Here is a 20,780-nt window from a genome sequence, read left to right as displayed (position 1 = left end):
GGAGTGCGGTAGGAACTTGTCCAGCAGTGAGTGGAGTGCGGTAGGAACTTGTCCAGCAGTGAGTGGAGTGCGGTGGGAACTTGTCCAGCAGTGAGTGGAGTGCGGTGGGAACTTGTCCAGTAGTGAGTGGAGTGCGGTGGGAACTTGTCCAGCAGTGAGTGGAGTGCGGTGGGAACTTGTCCAGCAGTGAGTGGAGTGCGGTAAGAACTTGTCCAGCAGTGAGTGGAGTGCGGTAGGAACTTGTCCAGCAGTGAGTGGAGTGCGGTAAGAACTTGTCCAGCAGTGAGTGGAGTGCGGTAGGAACTTGTCCAGCAGTGTGTGGAGTGCGGTGGGAACTTGTCCAGCAGTGAGTGGAGTGCGGTGGGAACTTGTCCAGCAGTGAGTGGAGTGCGGTGGGAACTTGTCCAGCAGTGAGTGGAGTGCGGTGGGAACTTGTCCAGCAGTGAGTGGAGTGCGGTAAGAACTTGTCCAGCAGTGAGTGGAGTGCGGTGGGAACTTGTCCAGCAGTGAGTGGAGTGCGGTAGGAACTTGTCCAGCAGTGAGTGGAGTGCGGTAAGAACTTGTCCAGCAGTGAGTGGAGTGCGGTAGGAACTTGTCCAGCAGTGAGTGGAGTGCGGTAAGAACTTGTCCAGCAGTGAGTGGAGTGCGGTAGGAACTTGTCCAGCAGTGAGTGGAGTGCGGTAAGAACTTGTCCAGCAGTGAGTGGAGTGCGGTAGGAACTTGTCCAGCAGTGAGTGGAGTGCATTGGGAACTTGTCCAGCAGTGAGTGGAGTGCGGTAAGAACTTGTCCAGCAGTGAGTGGAGTGCGGTGGGAACTTGTCCAGCAGTGAGTGGAGTGCGGTAAGAACTTGTCCAGCAGTGAGTGGAGTGCGGTAGGAACTTGTCCAGCAGTGAGTGGAGTGCATTGGGAACTTGTCCAGCAGTGAGTGGAGTGCGGTAAGAACTTGTCCAGCAGTGAGTGGAGTGCGGTGGGAACTTGTCCAGCAGTGAGTGGAGTGCGGTAAGAACTTGTCCAGCAGTGAGTGGAGTGCGGTGGGAACTTGTCCAGCAGTGAGTGGAGTGCGGTAGGAACTTGTCCAGCAGTGAGTGGAGTGCGGTAGGAACTTGTCCAGCAGTGAGTGGAGTGCGGTAGGATGGGAGAAGATCTTAAATGTCTTGTTTAGAAATGACACGAAAATGTTCGTCATTCAGTTGTTCATCACTCGGGTCATATATACCCACTACTCAGGTCATATATACCCACTACTCAGGTCATATATACCCACCACTCAGGTCATATATACCCACTACTCAGGTCATATATACCCACCACTCGGGTCATATATACCCACCACTCAGGTCATATATACCCACCACTCAGGTCATATATACCCACCACTCGGGTCATATATACCCACTTGCATGTACGTTCTCAGGATTACTTAAATCTTGATGTAGCAGGAACTGTTTCATTCTAATGTTTTTTCATATTGTTAAATGAGTTTATTGCTTTATATCTCTTCTTGGTTTAATGAGGACACTAACAGAATCATCCCTCTCCATGAAAAACAATAATAGTCAAAATAGATATACCATTTTAATAGTCTTGAAGCAATCTAAACAAGGAAACCTAGTCATGCTAAAATTTATATAAGAATAATTTTGAAATTTCCCGAATTATTTAAGAATTTATGTAAGTGTAATTAACAGCTTAACTGGAGACAAATGCTTAGGTTATCCATCACACATATTTTGTATATTAGCCTGACCTATTTAGTGAATGTGCTTCTTTTACTGTGGTAGTCAGGTGGCTGTGAAAGCAGGTGCTAGACAGGTGGTAGTCAGGAGGCTGTTAAAGCAGGTGCTAGACAGGTGGTAGTCAGGAGGCTGTTAAAGCAGGTGCTAGACAGGTGGTTGTCAGGTGGATGTGAAAGCAGGTGCTAGACAGGTGGTAGTCAGGAGGCTGTGAAAGCAGTTGCTAGACAGGTGGTAGTCAGGTGGATGTGAAAGCAGGTGCTAGACAGGTGGTAGTCAGGTGGATGTGAAAGCAGGTGCTAGACAGGTGGTAGTCAGGTGGATGTGAAAGCAGGTGCTAGACAGGTGGTAGTCAGGTGGATGTGAAAGCAGGTGCTAGACAGGTGGTAGTCAGGTGGATGTGAAAGCAGGTGCTAGACAGGTGGTAGTCAGGTTACTGTGAAAGCAGGTGCTAGACAGGTGGTAGTGAGGTGGCTGTGAAAGCAGGTGCTAGACAGGTGGTAGTCAGGTGGCTGTGAAAGCAGTTGCTAGACAGGTGGTAGTCAGGTGGCTGTGAAAGCAGGTGCTAGACAGGTGGTAGTCAGGAGGCTGTGAAAGCAGGTGCTAGACAGGTGGTAGTCAGGAGGCTGTGAAAGCAGGTGCTAGACAGGTGGTAGTCAGGTGGCTGTGAAAGCAGGTGCTAGACAGGTGGTAGTCAGGTGGCTGTGAAAGCAGGTGCTAGACAGATGGTAGTCAGGTGGCTGTGAAAGCAGGTGCTAGACTGGTGGTAGTCAGGTGGCTGTGAAAGCAGGTGCTAGACTGGTGGTAGTCAGGTGGATGTGAAAGCATGTGCTAGACAGATGGTAGTCAGGTGGCTGTGAAAGCAGGTGCTAGACAGGTGGTAGTCAGGAGGCTGTGAAAGCAAGTGCTAGACAGGTGGTAGTCAGGTGGATGTGAAAGCAGGTGCTAAACAGATGGTATTCATGTGCATGTGAAAGCAGGTGCTAAATAGGTGGGGGAGTAATAGAAATGGTAAACAAGTGGAGCTGAGCCCAGGTGGTAGATACAAGTGCTCGAAAAATGAGGCAAACTGAACGATCGGAGCTCAGATGGTAGACAGGTGCAGCTGAGCTTAGGTAACATTCAGGTGGCGCTAAGCACAGGTCTTGAAAAGGTTGAATAAAGCACAGGAGCTACACATATGGAACGAAGCAGAGAAAGGAAACAAGTTGAGTTGCTCAAAGATGGTAGACAGATGGAGCTGAGGACAGATGGTAAATAGTATTGACCTGAGCACAAATCGATGATTGTTGCAGATGAGCAAAGCTGGTAAAAGCTGATTCAGGGCACAGATGGCAGAGAGTTGGAACTGAACACAGGTTGTGGAAAAAGACACTTATGTACAGTTCAGGACATTTATTAGAGGAGACGTTTCGCCACGAGTGGCTTCTTCAGTCCTAATGAAGAAGCCACTCGTGGCGAAACGTCTCCTCTAATAAATGTCCTGAACTGTACATAAGTGTCTTTTTCCACATCTTGTCGGTATCGCCATACCATTGGTAGACAGGACGACTTGATTGCAATGAGTAGACTGGTGAAGCTTACCCACTTGGAGTTCGTTGTCAGAGTCCTCGGCGAAGTAGCTAATGATGGGAGAGTCGGTCTCGCCTGCGTGAATCAGCCGATACCTGGCACACACTGTCACCTGTAATATCTCATCACTGTCTTATTAAGAACTTAATATTGTGCTAGACTCACTGTTTGTGATATTCATTAATGGGTAACACGTGTGGCTTGGTGACACCCATAGCTGATTGACTAATTCTTTGGTGACACCAATAGCTGACGAACTTATTGTTGGGTAATTGCTAATTTAAAGTGAATCTCACAGACATAGAAACCAGTGTTGAGTCACCTGCTTCATGACCCTCGACAAGACCATTTACATCTCTGTGGCGTGTGTAATTAAAGAGATCAAATGGTGATTATGCAGCTTATCCAAAGATGAGTAAAGATAATTAAGTCTGGTGAGGATTTTCGTGCTAATGATTTCATATTAGACTGAAAGTAGAGGGAGAGTTTACCAGTGAACTGTACCTGTAAAAGAAGAGAAGCGAACTCTATATTGTACCTTCGGTAGATCAGGAACGACTCCTCTTCTGTTTCAGGGAGAGAGCAGGTACGACCACTGTACTTAATCAGAGAGAGAGGGAAAGAACTAATACAATGTGTACAGGAACGACTTCAATACCTTAAGTGGAGAAGGTCAGAACCGACCCTGCACTGCACGGCTGCCGAGGGCAGGTTGATTATTATACCGTACCTGCAAGATGAATTAAACGACCACAATACAGTGTATGGAAGAGGACAAGGCAACCTTTTTATTGGACATAGGAAATATAAGGAATGATCCTTGTACTGAACCTGGAAAAGAACTGGAACGACCTGTGATACGCACCTGGGAGAGGTCAAGAAGAATCCTAATTTGTCATAAGTTTGCCTGTGATACTCCAGTATACAGAACCTGTGTATTGTGCCAGAACAAAAGCATTCACATTGCTAAACTCACAAACTATAATGTAGTCACTTAGCCTTAATACCAACTTACTTCATAATCTGTAATAATTTAGAGTTAACAATTAATCTAAATCTGCCCGAAATGCCTAGCCATGCTAGGTGTCCTAGTGGCCCCCTCTGTAATTAGTATTTTATAACCTGTAAACCCCGCATTGTAATCTTTATAGAGAATAAACTTGATTGATTGACTGATTGATTGAAGAACAACTCCTATACTGCACATGAGAGAAGACAGGAACGGACCCTTATACTGTACGTGGGGAGGTGTGAAATGACTAGTGTTCCAAACCAGCCAAATATAAGGAACTCCAATCTGTTCTGAAGAGGGCAGGGACGACTTATATGTAATACTTCTTACAGGACAGTAATGACCCTTATGTTTGAACTGAGAGCAAGAAGGAACAACCTCTGTTCTGTACCTTGAAGTATGGAGAAACGAGTTATTTACTGAACCGAGAAATGGAAAGCAACAATTTCTGTACGAATTGATATTAGGGCAACATTTTCATATGTACAGAACCTGCAAGTGAGAAAACACCACTTCTGGACCGTACCAAGGAAAAGAAAAAGACGACTTATGTAATCTTCAGGGAAATACGCTAGAACTACCACCGTAATGTGTCCTGAAAAAGCTAGAAATTTCCAAACAAGTGCACGTAATACATTAACGAGTGAGCTTTGCACTGCAGTTTAGTAAGTTCATTTCGGTTGGGCATTCGAAGCGTGCAAACCAAAACAACGAACCAGTTGTAATATACATCCTTAGTCTGTGCTATCGCTGATTCTCAGGGAAGGATTGAGTAGGTCCTGTAATTACTTTGTGTTTGTTGACCATTGTATCAAGACCGAGCCACACTGACATGTGGTACACATCATACTTACATTTGTTCGTCATGAGTGTGTATTGTCCGTTGTAGAAAGAATGTATACTTTCTTCACGTATGAACTGGATAATGTATGACTCATTGAACTTACTGTGAACACATGTACATATTATTTGACGAAGAAATTCACTTCCTGATGTTTTTGTTATTTAATCGTATTGACGCTTTACCGTCAATAATAATAATAGCAAAACTTGATATTGTAGGCCCACTATAAAATTAAAAAAAAAGGCATGGAATACCGCCATGTTGATGAGTAAGACATATACAACAGTTGGGTATCTTCACTGCTGAAAAGTTTCGCCTTAGCCGTAGAATATTTCAGCTCCAAAGTCTAGGACAACAATATATATATATATATATATATATATATATATATATATATATATATATATATATATATATATATATATATATATATATATATATATATATATATATATATATATATATATATATATATATATATATATATATATATATATATATATATATTATATATATATATATATATTTTTCATTTATGTTAATGTAAAAATTATTAATATTGTACCAAAAGAACCTTAGAAAACTTACCTAACCCTATTATAACAAGCACAATTTAATTTAGCCTAATCCAACTTAATATATTTTAGATAAGTTTACACTAATTTAATAATAAACTAACACAATGAAATATATTTTTTTCGTTAGCTTCAGAGTGATTGTTGCGAAATTATTGCATACACAAATTTTCGCTTGCCTTATTTGGCAAGAAGAGTGTTGCTATTTAAAGATAATTGATTAAGGATCCAAAACACTCATTCGATTTCATTTACCATGTATCTACAAAAGATGAGGCCAACCCTAGCCAGTTCTTCAGCAGATGCAGGTCAAACAGTAAGAAAGAGCATTTAAACAGACAATTGGTAAGCCTAAGTTCATATGTTTGGAACTACATTTAACACTGTCCAGAGCATTCATGTAAGAGTCCATCTTGAGGTTAAATACAATGGCCTCACTTATAAAAGAGTCATGTTTGGACAATTCAAAGCTATTATTATATAGTGAACGTTTATTATAATTTATAAACAGTGATTCTAAAATATATCTTCCCAGCCAAGGGGAACAAGGAACCAGGACTCTGGCTTCTGACCACTTTGCCGAGTTATTACAAGCCTTGGGTAAGCTTGAATATTTGCATTTGATTCCTGAGCAATTCAGACTGAATATTGCTGTTGTGTTAACCTAACATCTAGAGGTTTGTCAATCTATCTTGTGTAATTTGCAACCACTACAACCAATCCTGTAAACTACATCAACATTGTATTGTGGAAAATTGTTGATCAACATGCTTTTAACCGTCCTTGAATTCTTAAAACACTATCTATGTGTTGAATCCATTTAAGGTATTTGACAGAAGGGGTAAATTCTCATTATATGGGAGAACTAATACAATCTTCACCTGAGGTGTTATTCTAGATTCAGTCTTATGGTAAGTTTTTCTAGCTGCCATCAAAGCCGTTTCTTCAACCTTCTTATGGTACAGTAGTTTCATCTCAGTATTAAAGATTTTCGTAACCTCCTCATCAAGAAGTTCAGAGCTGCAAACTTGAAAGTTCTCAAATAGCTTAGTGAGAAAGTTTTTCAAGTCTGCAGGCACGAGTTTCTAGTTAAGGAAACTAAGATAATCTTTGTTATTGGGATGAAACTACAGTACCCTAAGAAGTTTCTAGAAATGGCTTTGTTGTCGGCTAGAAAAACCTATCATAGGACCGAACTTAGGATGACAACTCAGATTAAGAATGTACTAGTTCTCCCATATAAATAGAATTTGGTAGGTAAGACACATAGGCAACAGTTAGGCAACTTTATTCCGAAACGTTTCGCCTACAGAGTAGGCTTCTTCAGTCGAATACAGAAAGTAGGCAGGAACAGTAGAGATGTGAAGACGATGTAATCAGTCCATCACCCTTGAAGTCGTAGAATTTGAGGTTGTCAGTCCCTCAGCCTGGAGAAGTTCAGTTCCATAGTCAGGAACTATCTGAAGATCAAGCGACAGTGCGGAGACTTTAATACTGTCGGAAGGAGAGGTGCAGAGTAGTGGTGGTAGTGAGAATGTAGCCACTGAGAGGTCATGTCTCTCTCAGATCCAACAATTCTCACTTGAAAAGGTTGTCCAAGGTGTTTTCTGTACCAAGATGCCATGTGTTGCAGTGTCTGACAAGATGAGCATCAAAATGGTATACAATACCGACAGGTTGGTAGGTAAGACACACAGACAACAGTTAGGCAACTTTATTCCGAAACGTTTCGCCTACACAGTAGGCTTCTTCAGTCGAATACAGAAAGTAGGCAGGAACAGTAGAGATATGAAGACGATGTATTCAGTCTATCAGTCCATCACCTCAAATTCTACGACTTTAAGGGTGATGGACTGATTACATCGTCTTCACATCTCTACTGTTCCTGCCTACTTTCTGTATTCGACTGAAGAAGCCTACTGTGTAGGCGAAACGTTTTGGAATAAAGTTGCCTAACTGTTGCCTATGTGTCTTACCTACCAACCTGTCGGTATTGTATACCATTTTAAATAGAATTTATCCGTCCGTCCAAAAGCTTTAGAGATCTGACTTTACATTGTTCCAGAATAAGGAGCTAAACTATTCTGACACCGATAACTGATCACACCGAAACCAATTATCTTTACCAAGGCTACTAACACTATTTCTGTTTCTAGTCGCTCTGTATTTGTATGAATAAGTCAACTGTAAAGGCGAAACGTCTAAATAATAAAGATATGCAACTGTAACACATGTCTTATTCATATACAAGAAAATTACCCGAGTTCGTGAAATGGGGTCCTGCCCAGGTATGTAAATTTTATGTGTTACTAATTAAATTATTACAGTATAACTCTACAGTTGATGATGTACCGCTGAATGGATGTTTACAACATCCATTACACAGTTCACTCTGCCTAATTTATCGCTTCAACATTCTTACTGCTAATGCTATCGAATAATTTATGCAAACTACTGAGAAGCTTTATCAACTAATACGCAACATATTATTTTCGGTTTCCAGACAACAATGGCTTATAACTCCTCATAATGTGCTTACAATGTCTACTTTTGAAAAATTAGGCACAAGTTGCATATGTATCTAATTCTTCATCTTGTCGGTATTATATCCCATTCTTGTACAATGTTTACTGTGAAGATACAGGTGAAGATTCTTCCACTTCGTCGGCATGTGAACTGGTACAATTTAATAACGAAAAATACAAGAAAACAATATCCTTTTGCTATCTAGGAAGGTAACAGAGAAATGGAAAGAAGAAATTTTGTTGTCATAATGGTGAAATGCTGGATTTTTTTTGCTTGGCCTACCAGTCTGAGCACCAATGATTCACACAACATTGTTAAGTGAGGCACAGCAGTACACAGCTGGAATGTCTGATGGAAATTATGTAAATTATGTAGTAAAATCGACAGTGTTGAGGCTTGAATACCTGATATGTAAAGGTATTGAGTTTAAAATGACTAAAACTTAACACGACATAGCTAACTTGGAATTTGTTAATGAAAAAAGCGATTTACCGAACAGTTTGCAGCAAAATAAGCTAAACAAAATTTCTGACATGTTCCGGCTGGTTTAATTTGATAAATTCGTGGTTAAGTCCTTCTCGTTCAGGGCTACTAAGTCTTCTTAAGAATTGGAGACTGAAAACTAAACAGTCGGACACAATTAAAGTAAACAGACTATTTGAAGTCAAGAAGACAGTTTTTTTTTATATTTAACTTTGGAATACTGATAAGCAAATTAACCAAACATGAACGAAGAGAAAACTGGTCAGAAATATAATTGATTTTCCATATATGACATGCCCTGCATTGTACCATCTGGCCTCAGTGGTCTTCAGTAGGAAGGTTAAAAGTATTCACTATCGTTTGTGTTTAAACAGCCATTAACTCGAAGCTGTTAGAAACAGTGAGATTGGCAGACGTATTCAAGGAAAGGGGACAAATATTTTATTCTAGTGACAACAGAAATTAAGAGAGAGAAAAATCCTTGTAATACCAGTGGAAACTAACAAAAGTAACTTTCCTGTAAGGAACAACTCACAGTACACAATCGTTAAGGTAAAGAATTAAACCACCGAAATGCAAATATTATAGTAACTTACATCATGTAGTTGCAGACTGTTTTAGACATAAAACAGACTTCTGGAAATAGTAAACCAGGGAAAAGCAAGAAAGAAAATTAAACAATATTTCACAGGCAGTGAACGCTTTAAAACAGCGCTCGGAGAACTTTTTGGGTAGCGCTAAACCCGTACGATTATACAGCGCCTGTGTGGGGGGGATGGAAGGCATTCAGGCTCAATTCAGGGAACCGGAGCACAAATCCAGTTCCCTAAATCAAGAGCCTCTCACCAAATAAAAAATAAAATATATATGAATAAATATTACATTTACACTCCTAATTGTTTTGACAAATCACAATACACTACCTTAAAAATGGTCATAGAAAGTCTTAAAGTTACTAATATAAGCAATGAACTTCTAGTGACTGCAGGCAGAGACAATTATTGTCAGTGAGATATGACACTAGGCCAGAAGTGAGGTAATGGTGTGTCAACAATGGTACGTGCGGTTGTCGTGCCGACTCCCAAGTCATTTATGACACTCGCGGTGTTGCCAGCTGCTGTAGTCCCTTATCCATTTTACATCATTGCCAACTTAATGGTCCCTACAAATTATATTTTTAATTTTATTAAGACACTACAAATTATTTGTTTGAAAAAATATAACTTCAGTAATGTGTCTCGTTTATTAAATAATAAGTTTTTGTGCAGTTTTATGTATATATTTACTGAACCTTGGTAACCCCTTCGAGATTTCCATTTTGACTCAATTTTGGGTAATTTGCCCCAGTTCCCCGACCAAGTAGGTTAACAAAATGGGATTGATATCTGTGACTTGTGCCGAGTTCATTACAATTTATTCGGCATTCGTCGTACACTTATTCGTGTATACCCTCTTGGGCATCTATTACGAACACAGGTGCATCATGACCTGCACATCTCGTCGTAATGAGATAAGCAACAGTAGAACAAGCAAAAACAGCAGAGGATATATGAACTGTATTTTCTTCACTAAAGAAGCAAGCAAGCAAGCTGGTATTTACAATATATACACTATTTACACTATGTACGATAATGTAAGAGCAAATATACAACACTTGTCAAAAGAGGCAAATTGCAAGCACCGGACACAGAGCACTGTGTCTGGTGCTTGCAGTTTGCAAGCTTCACAGAGCACTGTGAAGCAATATGGTTCACAAGTGAACCACGTTGCTTCACAGCTCTAGTGGGCTTGTCTGTGATTGGCTGATGAACCGAGGTACTGATAAAACGATGGAACCTCTATTATATCGTTAACTCTTAGCACCTGGTTTGCGGGGAGGAATGCTTATATGGGAGTGTGACATAGGAGGAATAAATTGCAACATATTCGTAGCATGCCACGCCATCCGAACTGGTAGTACGTGTTTCAGGGGTCTGCAATGGGGACCTACTGCTCTGATTTGCTGTCCAGTTCTAACTCCAGCCATTTAGGTGAGAGCTTGCCCCCATGCAAGTTGATTTTATGCTTCCATACTAAGGATGGTTGAGTATACTTACAATACTGGTCTACCTTGAGATGTGAAACCATCTTTTTTGAGTGACTTTGCTCTTTGGGTCTTTATCATTCAGTTAATTTATTTTGCATTGTACATATTGTAAATTTATTGGTGAAGGGAGTATGCAAGTACAAAAATCAACACTTATCGTGTTTGCCTCTGTCTTTATTTACTTGGATTATTACTTGTGGATTTTTCCTCTTTCCAATTCATTAAATGTCTAGTGGAGTCCCTGTAGAGGGCATAGGCGTACCTTAAGTCGTCTCTGTTTCTGACGTTTCAGTGTTCATTCAGGAGGACCGAAAGATTTCGGCCTGTTTTCTCTACATATTTCTTGGGACAGTATCCACAAGGGATGGTGTAGATGCCTGCTGTAGAAGGGCTGCGTTGTATAGAGGTCTTTGATAGAGGACGTGTTTACAGTGGAAACATTTAGCTTACATAATACTAAACCAGGCAAGAGCCCGACCTACGTAACGACACAGGTATCACTTGACCTCATTGTCTCCCTGTCCTCATCAGGTCACTGTGTGGCACACCTCACTCTCCGCCTATATATATATATATATATATATATATATATATATATATATATATATATATATATATATATATATATATATATATATATATATATATATATATTATTGTAACCACGAACCTGGAGTTTACCTGGAGAGAGTTCCGGGGGTCAACGCCCCCACGGCCCGGTCTGTGACCAGGCCTCATGGTGGATCAGAGCCTGATCAACCAGGCTGTTACTACTGGCTGCACGCAATCCAACGTACGAGCCACAGCTTGGCTGTTCAGGTACCGACTTTAGGGGCTTGTCCAGTGCCTGCTTGAAGACAGCGGGTGGTATTGATCAATAACAACACTGCGCTAGCCAAGGATTCGAACCCATGTTGTACTGGCCTGCCTCATGGTAAGCAAAAACCACATGATGCTTTAAACCACAGGACCACCCAACCCTACAAGAATGGCGCAGCCAGCAATGCTAGCTGTTGGGCCGTCATCCGAGGTCATACGGAGGTGTGGGAGCTTCTAAGCTAATTTCATTCTCATCCCTGTTTGGTGTACTAGTCTCACGAGCAGTATTTATATATTATTATAACCACGAACGAGCGGTATTGATCAATAACAACACTGCGCTAGCACAGTACAACGAACAGGGATGAGAATGAAATTATCTTATGCCCTCGGATGGCGGCCCAACAGCTAGCTCTGTGCTGGCTGTGCCATTCTTGTAGGGTTGGGTGGTCCTGTGGTTTAAAGCGTCATGTGGTTCTCCCTTACCATGAGGCAGGCCAGTACAACATGGGTTCGAATCCTTGGCTAGTGCAGTGTTGTATATATATATATATATATATATATATATATATATATATATATATATATATATATATATATATATATATATATATATATATATATAGTGTTAGAAGTGGTCAAGGTTCCAGGACCAGGGCCGATATATTTTACAATAAATTCGTACTAGTGTTTACTGACGTGTCATATTAAACCAATTTATCGTTATCAGTTACCAAGGTTTATGCCAATAATTTCCATGACATTACTGAGAATTTATTTATTAAGTTTAAGAGTGGGTATTTGGTTATAGGAGATTTCCCCAAAAAGACGTATTGTTGTTAATTCTTTACGATGTTCTGTCTTTTACACTGTGTCCTTATTCAGTAAACAGTATTCTTACCTATAATAATTTCGTGGTAATGCGGTAACATGGATTAAATGTAAATCTTTCCTTGGATAATATAGACCGTCAGTAACAAGAAAAGGCACAAAACCGTGACTGGAACGATACACAAATAACCCGCACATAAAAGAGAGAAGCTTACGACGACGTTTCGGTCCGACTTGGACCATTTACAAAGTCACACTAACCAGAAGTGGAGCAGGACGGCTATATATAGGCAGGAAGAGTAATGACAGTAGATTGTTGGAATATGTATTGGTAAAAAAAAAGATATATCAGATCATTTTTACTTGTATCTAGAGTGAGAGTTAAAGGTAGATGGGATACAAGGAGAATAGGTTAATCAAGAGAGAGGTGAAGGTTTATAAACTAAAGGAATTTTTGGGTAAGATATAAACAACTTTTGGAAGAAAGGTGGGCTAGTGAGAGTATAGGTAGTGAGGTTGAGTAGGTATGGGATAGATTTAAAAACGCAGTGTTAGAGAGTCCACAGAAATATGTGGCTCCAAGAAAGTGGTTGTGGAAAGAAAAAAAAATGATAAGGTAAGTAGAGTAGTCAAAGAGAAAAGTTAGCATCTGAAAGGCTTATACAAATTAGAAGTGATATAAGAAAGGAAGAGCATATGGAGTGAAAAAAAGAAGTTAAGAGAGAGAGGTGAAGGAATATAAAAGGAAAGCAAATGAGAGAGACTTGATGTTAGGTAAGACACATTTTGCAACAGTTAGACAACTTTATTCCGAAACGTTTCGCCTACACAGTAGGCTTCTTCAGTCGAATACAGAAAGTAGGCAGGAACAGTAGAGATGTGAAGACGATGTAATCAGTCCATCACCCTTAAAGTCGTAGAATTTGAGGTTGTCAGTCCCTCGGCCTGGAGAAGTTCAGTTCCATAGTCAGGAACTTTAGGGGTGATGGACTGATTACATCGTCTTCACATCTCTACTGTTCCTGCCTACTTTCTGTATTCGACTGAAGAAGCCTACTGTGTAGGCGAAACGTTTCGGAATAAAGTTGTCTAACTGTTGCAAAATGTGTCTTACCTAACAACCTGTCGGTATTGTATACCATTTTGACGAGAGAGACTTGAACTGAGATCAGTAAGTTGAGACAGCCTCAGGAATGAATGGATCCGACAGTTAAAAATACACAAGGAAAATAATTAGAGTAATTATTGGAAAATGGAGGACATATTTTGAGGAACTATTAAGTGTTGAAGAAGATTGGGGAGCTGTAATTTCGTGCAGTGGGCAGGTAGGTATAATATTTTGTAAGAGTGAGGAAGAACCAGTTGTGAGGTGCGTGAAGCAGTGGATAAAGCATCTGGGATTGATGGAATCAAGACAGAAATATTAAAACCAAGAGGGGATATAATTTGGAATGGCTTGTGCTTTTGTTTAATAAATATATGAAAGAGGGGATTGTACCTAGTGACTGGCAGAGAGCATGTATACTTCCTATACATATAGGCAAAGGGAACAAAAGAGAGTGTAAGAATTATACAGAATAATACTGTTGAGGATGCCTGGTAAAGTGTTTGACAGAGTTATTAATAAAAGAATTAGGAGTAACAGTAGGATTGCAGATGAACAAAAAGGCTTTAGGCAGGGTAAGGGGTGTTTTGACCAATTGTTTACAGTGAAGCATACAAGTGAGCGGGATTTACATAAGGGTAAAGAGGTATTCCTTCGAATGGTGGATTGGGAAAATGCATATGATTAAGTGAATATGGGAGCAATGTGACAGATGGTGCAGATGTATGGAACGGGTGGCAGGTTACTGAAATCAGTTATGAGTTTTTACGAGGATAGTGAGGCTCAGGTTAGAGTATGTAGGAGCGAGAGAGATTATTTTCTTGTAAAGGTATGAGTTAGACAGGGATGTTTGATGGGGTTGTAAGAGAAGTGAATCCTCGGGTGTTGGCAAGTTGCGTTTGATTAAAATATGTAGAATCTAACACAAAGTGGAAATTATCACAGTTGGCCTTTGCTGATGACTCTGTGGTTTAGGGAGATTCTGAAAGGAAGTTTCAGAGATTGGTGGACGAGTTTGGTAGAGTATGTACAAGAACAAAATTAAAAGTGAACATAGGAAAGCGCAAAGTGATGAGGATAACAACAAATATGGGTAATGAATTATTGGATATCAGATTTGAGGGAGTGAGTATGGAGGAAGTGAATGTGTTCAGATATTTAAGACCGGACTTGTCAGTAGATGTGACCATGTAAGACGAGGTGACTCACAGAATTGATGAGGGGTAAAAAGGTGGGTCGTGCACTGAGGAGTCTGTGGAGACAAAGAACGTTATCCATAGAAGCAAAGAGTGGAATATATGAGAGCATAGTAGTGCCAGTGCTCTTAAATGTATTTGAAGCATGAGTGGTGAATATTGCATAAAGCAGAAGGCTGAATGCAGTGCAGATGTCGTGTTTGAAGGTAATGTTTGGTATTAATATAATTCCGAGAAACCGTAGCTCTGAGATTAGAAGACTGTGGAGGGTTTCTTAAAGTATTGTCCATAGCGCTGAGGACGGGTTGAGGTGGTTCGGAAATTTAGAGAGGATGGAACGAAATGGAATAACTTGGAGGGTATATAAGTCTGTATTAGAAGGAAGGCAGGGTAGGGGTCGGCTTAGGAAAGGTTGGAGGAAAGGGAAAAAGGAGTTTTTTGTGTGAGGGGCTTTGACTTTCAGCAAGCGTGTGTGAGCATGTTAAATAGGAGCAAGTGTAGAAAAGTGGTTTTTATGACTTTGCATGCTGTTGGAGTGTGAGCAAAGTAACATTTATGAAGGCATTCAGTGAAACCGGGTAACTGGACTTGAGTCCTGGAGATGGGAAATACAGTGTTTGCACTCTGAAGGAGGGGTGGAAATAGGTTGTAGTTTTTTTAACTGTGGTGTAGTGCCTCTGGTAAAACAGTGATAGAGCGAATAATGATGAAAGTGTTTCTTATTTTCGGGTCACTTCCCCTCGGTGGAAAACAGCCAAAGTGTTAATAAAAAATACAAAAAAAATCAATCATTTGATCATAAACTCCATGGGTTTATTTTTCGCACAGTCCTGTCCCCAGATGCTCTATTAGACAGCGGTATTGAAAGGCAATTGACAAATTTGCATCTGCTTAAAATTCATGTTAATTAATGACTGGCATCAACCAGACACAGGCTTAAGATACTCTGAAGTATTTCGTAAATATAAAAGAAAATGGTCTGAAGTTAATAAGTTATGTACCATAGTGAGTATAATGTTGCACGCATTTTGTGGGATATTACACCATAGTCACACTTCTCAAAGCCTTTTGCAAGGTCTGTGTACACTACCTCTCCATTTTCATTGTCATCCACTGCATCGTAGATCATGTTCCAATGGTCAAGCAACTGCGAGAGGCTGGAGGCAGGTTGAGATTCCATGTGATTAGCAATCTTGCTCCTTGAAACTATCTCTTTTGATAACGTACTTGTGTTAGAATTGGGATGACACTTATGTGTCTATATAATAATCTTTTCTTTCTTTGAAGCACTCCATCTTGGGTGGAAAGTGAAAAAGGAGGAGGCCTCACTATTATGGTATGGCCAGCTTACTCTTAGATACCTACTGATGGATCACCAGATGAATAATCATTTTAAAGGGGTGGAGGTACTACAAGTACCGAGTACATAAGCAAGTGTGTATAGCATTGAAGCTCATTCAGCAGTTTGGAACTGTGCGTTCGCTCTGTCTTTAATGCACACCCGTCAAGTTATGTCAGCCAGCACAGAAGCCAGAATTTTCTAACAGTAGTATGAGTCCTGAGATGGTTTGCTATCCATTGTTGTGCTGTAGCTCCCCTCAAGGAAGGTTCTTTGATGTTGGTGAGGGGCTCTTGATTTAGGGAATTGGATTTGTGCTCCAGTTCCCCGAATTAAGCCTGAATGCCTTCCACATCCCCCCCCCCCCAGGCGCTGTATAATCCTCTGGGTTTAGCGCTTCCCCCTTGATTATAATAATAATAATGTGCTGCAGCTGTCTCACTCTCCGGCACGGGTTCACTGGGTGATTTATTTACCTCGCAGTATGGTAAGTTCTATCTTAAGTTCTATCTTTGAACCCCCTCTCAGTTCGACATTTGATTTGCATTACATAGAAAGCCTGTCCTGGATTCTTATGATTGTGCATTAAATAGTCTTTGTTTACCCAAGAACTGGCATGTTAGGTAAGACACATATGCAACAGTTAGACAACTTTATTCCGAAACGTTTCGCCTACACAGTAGGCTTCTTCAGTCGAATACAGAAAATAGGCAGGAACAGTAGAGATGTGAAGACGATGTAATCAGTCCATCACCCTTGTAGTCGTAGAATTTGAGGTTGTCAGTCCCTCGGCCTGGAGAAGTTCAGTTCCATAGTCAGGAACTATCTGAAGATCAAGCGACAGTGCGGAGACTTAAATACTGTCGGAAGGAGATGGACTGATTACATCGTCTTCACATCTCTACTGTTCCTGCCTATTTTCTGTATTCGACTGAAGAAGCCTACTGTGTAGGCGAAACGTTTCGGAATAAAGTTGTCTAACTGTTGCATATGTGTCTTACCTAACAACCTGTCGGTATTGTATACATAAGAACATAAGAACATAAGAAAGGAGGAACACTGCAGAAGGCCTGTTGGCCCATACTAGGCAGGTCCTTTACAATTCATACCACTAACAAAACATTTGCCCAACCCAATTTTCAATGCCACCCAAGAAACAAGCTCCGATGTGCAAGTCCCACTCAAATCCAACCCCTCCCACTCATGTACTTATCCAACCTAAATTTGAAACTACCCAAAGTCCTAGCCTCAATAACCCAACTAGGTAGACTGTTCCACTCATCAACTACCCTATTTCCAAACCAATACTTTCCTATGTCCTTTCTAAATCTAAACTTATCTAATTTAAATCCATTACTGCGGGTTCTCTCTTGGAGAGATATCCTCAAGACCTTGTTAATATCCCCTTTATTAATACCTATCTTCCACTTATACACTTCGATCAGGTCTCCCCTCATTCTTCGTCTAACAAGTGAATGTAACTTAAGAGTCTTCAAGCTTTCTTCATAAGGAAGATTTCTAATGCTATGTATTAATTTAGTCATCCTACGCTGAATGTTTTCTAACGAATTTATGTCCATTCTGTAATATGGAGACCAGAATTGAGCTGCATAATCTAGGTGAGGCCTTACTAATGATGTATAAAGCTGCAGTATGACCTCTGGACTTCTGTTGCTTACACTTCTTGATTGTTAGGTAAGACACATATGCAACAGTTAGGTATCTTTATTTTGAAACGTTTCGCCTACACTGAGGGACTGACCACCTCAAAACTTTAAGGGTGATGGACTGATTACATCGTCTTCAAGTATCTTCTGCTTCTATCAACTTTTCTGTACTCGACTGAAGAAGCCTACTGTGTAGGCGAAACGTTTCAAAATAAAGATACCTAACTGTTGCATATGTGTCTTACCTAACAATCTGTCGGTATTTTATACCATTTTAATGTTCACACTTCTTGATATAAATCCCAGTAATCTATTTGCCTTATTACGTACGCTTAGGCATTGCTGTCTTGGTTTAAGGTTGCTGCTTACCATAACCCCCAAGTCCTTTTCGCAATCTGTATGGCTAAGTTCTACATTATTTAACTTATAAGTGCTAGGGTTATGGGCACTCCCGAGCTTCAGAACCTTGCATTTATCTACATTGAACTGCATCTGCCACTTTTCTGACCAAGAGTAGAGTTTCTCTAAATCCTCCTGAAGTTCCCTAACATCTACGTTTGAATCAATTATCCTACCTATCTTCGTGTCATCGGCGAATTTGCTCATATCACTAGCAATTCCTTCATCAAGATCATTGATATATATTATAAACAACAACGGGCCCAAGACTGATCCCTGTGGAACGCCACTTGTTACTGATCCCCACTCGGATTTAACCCCATTTATGGACACTCTCTGCTTCCTGTCTGTGAGCCATGACTCGATCCACGAGAGCACCCTTCCCCCAATGCCATGAGCTGCTACTTTCTTCAACAGTCTTTGGTGCGGAACTCTATCAAATGCCTTACTAAAATCTAAGTAAACAATATCAAATTCTTTATCGTGGTCAACAGCCTCAAAAGCTTTACTGAAGAAAGTTAATAAATTAGTTAGACCATTTTGATGTTCATCTTGTCAGACACTGCAACACATGGCATCTTGGTACAGAAAACACCTTGGACAAGCTTTTCAAGTGAGAAGTGTTGGATCTGAGAGGGACATGACCTTTCAGTGGTTACATTCTCACTACTACTACTACTACTACTACTACTACCACCACTACTCTGCACCTCTCCTTCCGACAGTATTTAAGTCTCCGCACTGTCGCTTGATCTTCAGATAGTTCCTGACTATGGAACTGAACTTCTCCAGGCCGAGGGACTGACAACCTCAAATTCTACGACTACAAGGGTGATGGACTGATTACATCGTCTTCACATCTCTACTGTTCCTGCCTATTTTCTGTATTCGACTGAAGAAGCCTACTGTGTAGGCGAAACGTTTCGGAATAAAGTTGTCTAACTGTTGCATATGTGTCTTACCTAACAACCTGTCGGTATTGTATACCATTTTGATGTTCATCTTGTCAGACACTGCAACACATGGCATCTTGGTACAGAAAACACCTTGGACAAGCTTTTCAAGTGAGAAGTGTTGGATCTGAGAGGGACATGACCTTTCAGTGGTTACATTCTCACTACTACTACTACTACTACTACTACTACCACCACTACTCTGCACCTCTCCTTCCGACAGTATTTAAGTCTCCGCACTGTCGCTTGATCTTCAGATAGTTCCTGACTATGGAACTGAACTTCTCCAGGCCGAGGGACTGACAACCTCAAATTCTACGACTACAAGGGTGATGGACTGATTACATCGTCTTCACATCTCTACTGTTCCTGCCTATTTTCTGTATTCGACTGAAGAAGCCTACTGTGTAGGCGAAACGTTTCGGAATAAAGTTGTCTAACTGTTGCATATGTGTCTTACCTAACAACCTGTCGGTATTGTATACCATTTTGATGTTCATCTTGTCAGACACTGCAACACATGGCATCTTGGTACAGAAAACACCTTGGACAAGCTTTTCAAGTGAGAAGTGTTGGATCTGAGAGGGACATGACCTTTCAGTGGTTACATTCTCACTACTACTACTACTACTACTACTACTACCACCACTACTCTGCACCTCTCCTTCCGACAGTATTTAAGTCTCCGCACTGTCGCTTGATCTTCAGATAGTTCCTGACTATGGAACTGAACTTCTCCAGGCCGAGGGACTGACAACCTCAAATTCTACGACTACAAGGGTGATGGACTGATTACATCGTCTTCACATCTCTACTGTTCCTGCCTATTTTCTGTATTCGACTGAAGAAGCCTACTGTGTAGGCGAAACGTTTCGGAATAAAGTTGTCTAACTGTTGCATATGTGTCTTACCTAACAACCTGTCGGTATTGTATACCATTTTGATGTTCATCTTGTCAGACACTGCAACACATGGCATCTTGGTACAGAAAACACCTTGGACAAGCTTTTCAAGTGAGAAGTGTTGGATCTGAGAGGGACATGACCTTTCAGTGGTTACATTCTCACTACTACTACTACTACTACTACTACTACCACCACTACTCTGCACCTCTCCTTCCGACAGTATTTAAGTCTCCGCACTGTCGCTTGATCTTCAGATAGTTCCTGACTATGGAACTGAACTTCTCCAGGCCGAGGGACTGACAACCTCAAATTCTACGACTAAAAGGGTGATGGACTGATTACATCGTCTTCACATCTCTACTGTTCCTGCCTATTTTCTGTATTCGACTGAAGAAGCCTACTGTGTAGGCGAAACGTTTCGGAATAAAGTTGTCTAACTGTTGCATATGTGTCTTACCTAACAACCTGTCGGTATTGTATACCATTTTGATGTTCAAGAACTGGCATATTGCACATGATAATCATGCATTCACATTTTTGTTGAAGGAATAGAGTTAAATCACATGTTTACTGTACTGGGGATATGGAAGGAAGGACTCATGTACTGTACCTGGGAGAGGGCAGGAATTAGGCCCAAACCAGTGTCTAGCAGGGCATCCGTGGTAGCCAAGTCGTCCGTCTGGAACCTCACCACTGTTATGTTAATCTCACCTGCTGAATGAATGAGTGTATGA

This window comes from Cherax quadricarinatus, chromosome 18, assembly GCF_038502225.1.
Source record: "Cherax quadricarinatus isolate ZL_2023a chromosome 18, ASM3850222v1, whole genome shotgun sequence".
Lineage (NCBI taxonomy): Eukaryota > Metazoa > Arthropoda > Malacostraca > Decapoda > Parastacidae > Cherax > Cherax quadricarinatus.
Note: the sequence above shows the minus strand (reverse complement) of the source record.